Source organism: Pan paniscus, chromosome 1, assembly GCF_029289425.2.
Source record: "Pan paniscus chromosome 1, NHGRI_mPanPan1-v2.0_pri, whole genome shotgun sequence".
Taxonomy (NCBI): domain Eukaryota; kingdom Metazoa; phylum Chordata; class Mammalia; order Primates; family Hominidae; genus Pan; species Pan paniscus.
In genome coordinates, this window is record NC_073249.2 from 96828353 (window position 1) to 96833793 (window position 5441).

At 32.5% G+C, this 5441-nt stretch overlaps 1 non-coding gene across 1 annotated transcript; it reads left to right on the forward strand.

Annotated features, from left to right (window-relative positions):
- The first annotated feature begins 5034 nt into the window (after window positions 1-5034).
- LOC112438465 (small nucleolar RNA SNORA31) lies at window positions 5035-5167 on the forward strand. Its single transcript, XR_003026880.1, has one exon. It is a non-coding gene; the product is annotated as a small nucleolar RNA SNORA31 (small nucleolar RNA).
- Window positions 5168-5441: the final 274 nt, after the last annotated feature.

Sequence of the window (5441 nt, forward strand, 5' to 3'; positions counted from 1 at the left end):
AAGTTAATGGGTGCAGCACACCAATATGGCACATGTATACATAGGTAACAAACCTGCACGTTGTGCACATGTACCCTAAAACTTAAAGTATAATAATAATAAAATAAAAAAATAAATAAATAAAATAAATGTGTGTGCATTAAATTCTCCAATCAAAAGACAGAGATGGGCAAAATGACTTAAAAAACATGATCCAATTATATGCTGTCTAGAAAAAATTCTCTTTAGATTCAATTATACAAATTGGTTGAAAGTGAAAGGATGAAAATGATATTTTATGCAAATAGTAACTAAAAGAGAACAGAGGCAGTTATATTGCTATCAGATAAAACAGACTTTAAATGAAAAAACTTATGAGAAAAAGGGTTACATATATATACATATATACGTGTATATATATATACATATATATATATATACACGAAGGTTTAATACAGCTAGAAGATACAACAATTACAAACCTTTATGCACCTAATATCACACCATCAAATATACAAAGCAAAAATTGACAGAATTGATGGGAGAAATAGACAATTCTACAACAATAGCCAGAGACTTCAGCATATCACTCTCAATATGAATAGAGCTAGCAGACAGAAGATAAGTAAGGAAATAGAGGACTTGAACAACACAGTAAACCAACTAGATCTAACAGATATACACAGAACACTCTATCCAACAACAGAATGCACATTCTTCTCAGGTGTATGTGGGACATTTCCTAGGATAAAATATATGTTAGGGCAAAAATTAAGTCTCAGTAGATTTAAAAAATATATATCACACAAGGTATCTTTTTCAATGAGCAGAATGAAGTTAAATGTCAATAACAAGAAAAACTGGAAAATTTACCAATTTATGGAAAGTAACACAATTTTAAACAAACAGTGGATCAAAGAAGAAATAACAATGTAAATTAGAAAATATTTAGAGATGAATGAAAACAAAAACACAACATACCAAAACCTAAAGCATGAAAGCAGTGCCATGGGGGAAATTTATAGCTATAAATGCTTACCTTATAAAAACAAGTAAGATCTCAAATCAACAGCCTAACTTTACAACTTAAGATACTAGAAAAGGAACAAACTAAACACAGAGCTAGCAGAAGGAAAGAAATAATAACGATTAGAGCAGAGATAAGCAAAACAGAGATAAACAATAAAGAAAATCAATAAAAACAATAGTTATTTGAAAAGATTAACAACATTGACAAACTTTTAGTTAAATGGAATAGGAAAAAAGATAAGAGACTCAAACCACTAAAATGAGAAATGAAAATGGGGACATTATAGTTATTCTCCATAAATGAAAGGATTATAAGGGAGTGTTATGAACAATTGTACACCCACAAGTTGGGTAACCTAGATGAAATGGATAAATTCCTAGAAATACAAAACCTACTGAGACCAAATCACAAAGAAACAGGAAATCCAAATAGATCTATAACTAGTAAAAATATTGAATCAGTAATTGAAAATATCCCCATAAAGAAAAGTCCTGGACTTGATGCTTCACTGGGGAATTCGATCAAAAACTTTAGGAAGAATTCACAGCGATCTATTTCAAACTTTTCAAAAAATTAAAGAGGAGGGAACACTTTCTAACTCATTTTATGAAGTCACCATTATCTCGACGCCAAGCGCAGATATAGACACTGACAGAAAAGAAAACTACAGACCAATATCTCTTAAGAACATTGATGCAAATATCTTTAACAAATGTTAACAAGTTGAATTCAGCAGTATATTAAAAGGACTATATGCCATGACCAAGTGTGATTTATTCCTGAATGCAAGAATGGTTCAACATATGAAAATTGACCATTATAATATATCACATTAAAATAACAAAGAAAAGCATCACATAATCATCTCAACTGATGCAAAGAAAGCATTGGACAAAATTTGACATTCTTTTATTATAAAAACACCCAACAAACTAAGAATAGAAGAAAACTTTCAACATTCTAAAAGTCATGTGAAAAAACCACAGCCAACATCACACTCAATGGTGAAAGACTGAAAGCTTTTTCCTTAAGATGAAGAAAAGACAAGGATGTCTTCTTTTGCCACTTCTACTCAATGTAGTCCTGGACATTTTAGCCAGAGTAATTAGACAGGAGAAAAAATAAAAGGTATCCAAATTGGAAAAGAAGTAAAATTATCTCTATTAATAGATGATATGACCGGAAGATTCTATAAAAAGTTGTTAGAACTAATAACACATTATAGCAGGATACAAGGTCAATGCACAGAAATCAATTACATCTCTATGTACTAATAATAAAAAATCTGAAAGGAAATTAAGAAAAAATTTTATTTATAGTGGAATGAAAAAGAATAACATACTTAGGAATTAACAGAGGTGGTTATAGACTTTACAATAAACTATAAAACATTGTTGAAAGAAATTAAAGAAGACATAAAATAAATGGAAAGACATCTGTGTTCATGACCTGGAAGACTTAACATTGTTAAGATGTCAATGCTACCCAAAGCGATCTACAGATTCAGTGTAATCTCTATCAAAATCCCAATGATGTTTATTGTAGAAATATGAAAACCCATCCTAAAATCCATCTGGAATCTCAAGGGATCCTGAATAGCCAAAAGAATCTTGAAAAAGAAGAGCAAAGCAGAAAGAGTCACACCTGTTAATTTCAAAACTTACTATGAATCTCTGATAATCAAAAGTGTGGTATTGGCATGAATACAGACATTTAAACCAGTAGAATACAACTGAGAGCCCAGAAATAAACTATCAAATACATGATAAAGTTATTTTTGAAAGGACAGCCTTTTCAACAAATGGTGCTGGGAAAACTGGATATCCACATGCAAAAGAATAAGGTTGGACTCTTGCCTAAGACCGCATATAAAAATTAAACTCAAGGTGGATTCATGACCTAAATGTAAGACCTGAAACTATAAAGCTCTTCAAAGAAAACATAGGGTAAAAACTTTACAACACTGAATTTAGCAATGATTTTTTTGGATATGACACCAAAGGTAGAGACAACAACAAATAATAGATAAATTGGACTTAGTAAATTAAAAAGTAATGTATACTAAAAGAATGTCTTCAACACTGAAAAAGGGAACTCACTGAATGGGAAAATATATTTGCAAGTCATATATATCATATGGGATTAATATCCAAAAGGCATAGAGAAGTCCTGAAACTCAACAACCAAAAAAACCAAATGTCCCAATTAAAAAAATAGGAAAACTAGGTAAATAACTTGCCTAAGCATTTATTTAAATAAGTTCAGAAAAAATTGGCCAAGGTATACCATAGCCAATAAGAACATGAAAAGATACTGAACATCACTAACCATTAGAGAAATGTAAATCAAAACTACAATGAGGTACCATCTCATATCCATTAGGATGGCTACCATCAAAATGCCAGAAAATAGAAAGTGTTGGTGAGGACGTGGAGAATTTGGAACCTTTGTGCACTGATGGTAGTAGTTTAAAATGGTACAGCTGCTCTGGAAAACAGTATGACCTTTTCTTAAAAAACTAAAACTAGATTTACAATATGAACTATAAATTCCATATCTGGGTATATACTTCAATGAATTGAAAGCAGGGACATGAAGAGATATTTATATACCCATGTTCATAGCAGTATTATTCATAATAGCTTAAATGTGGAAGCAACGCAGGTGTTCATTAATGGAAGTATGAATAAGACAAATGTGGCATATACCTATGGTGGAATATCATTTGGCCTTAAAAAGGAAGGAAATTCTTACATATGCTATGACATAGATGAATCTTGAGGATATTATTCTAAGTGAAATAAGCTTGTCATTAAAAGATAAATACTCTATTATTCCACTTACATGCGGTACATAGAATAGTCAAAATCCTGGAGACATAAAATAGAGTAGTGGTTGCCAGGGCCTGGGGAAAGGAGAAAATGGGTTGTTATTTTTATGGGTATAACATTTCAGTTTTACAAGATGAAAAGAGTTATGGAGATGGATGGTGGTGATGATTACATAGCAATATGAGTGTAATTAATATCACTGAACTATATATTTAAAATGGTTAAAATGATAAATGTTATGCATATTTTATTACAACAAAAATTTTTTAAAAAGACATGAAGAACTGATTAATACCAGAACACAAATGAGCCTTGAAAACTTTATTCTAAGTGAAAGAAAGCAGTCACAAAAGACCATGTATTATATAATGTCATTCATTTGAAATGTCCAGGGTAGGAAAATCTACAGACACAGAAAGTAGATTAGTGGTTGCTTAGGGTTGGGGGAGAGGGTAAAAAAATAGGAGGATGATAGCTGAAGGTGGCATTTTCTTTTTTCAGTGATGAAATTGTGCTGAAATTCACTGTTGTGATGGTTACACATATTTGTGAATATACTAAAGTTAATTTAATTGTATACTTCAAATTGGTGAATTGTACGGTATGTGAATTATAGCTTCATAAAACTGTTTAAGAAAGGGTGAGGAATTTAGATTGTCCCACAATGCTTATATCAGCACCTATGTTCCCTAAAGCCCTTTTCTGTCAGGTGGGCCAATATTGTTTAATCCACCATGCTTATTGTTGCCATTGTGTACTAATGGCCTGAGAGCAGTTAGCCACGTTTTGTACCCAAAATGTTGGACGCCTACATTGGGGTTAAAGGAGTGGTGGTCACATCCAGATGTGATTTAGTCTAAGTATTCCATAAGGCCTCTCAGAGTCTCCCTTGTTTTTGGGTGGGTCATTCTCCAGGATAATTTGGGTCCACCATGGAATGCCTACTTCTTTAACCCCAACAGAAACTGGTTGTAATTTTAGATTCTGTTTAATAACTTTCCATCTACAACAAAAAGGGTGATATACATTTGTCCACAGCACACGGTGGCATCTTAAGCACCCTGCTGCCATATTGTGTCTATTATAACCAAGGACCTTCCTTCATTTGATCATCAATGTTTATAGTCGCACAGTTGTCAGTCAGCCAGGAGTTGTAACCCCATGGTTGGATGTCCTGCTCCTTACAAGATTGAAATGCATCTATCTGACATGCCTGGAGCAGGTATTGTCTGCTGCTAAAGTTTCCACCACAGATGCAAGAAGAAAAACGTCCTCATGCTTTTTGTCTGTGATTGTGGCAGCCAAGATTGACTAGAGGAATGCAGAGGGAAAAAAAGAAAAAAAAATAAGAGACTATAAAAGGTTTTGTTAAGTTTACCTTGTATGTAACTGCCTGGGAAACAAAGGTTCTGTGTCTTATCAGAATGATGTCCTATGCTTTATGTTGACCTTTTCCATGTCCTGACTATTTAAAACAACCAAGTCTTCTCTCTTTGAAAAAAAACTAAGGTATTTTACAATAAGGTTCCTTCCTATAGTTACTTTTGTAGTTTTTTATAGTCACTTTGGTTAACTAGGTAGGCAAGTATGGTTTCATAGTG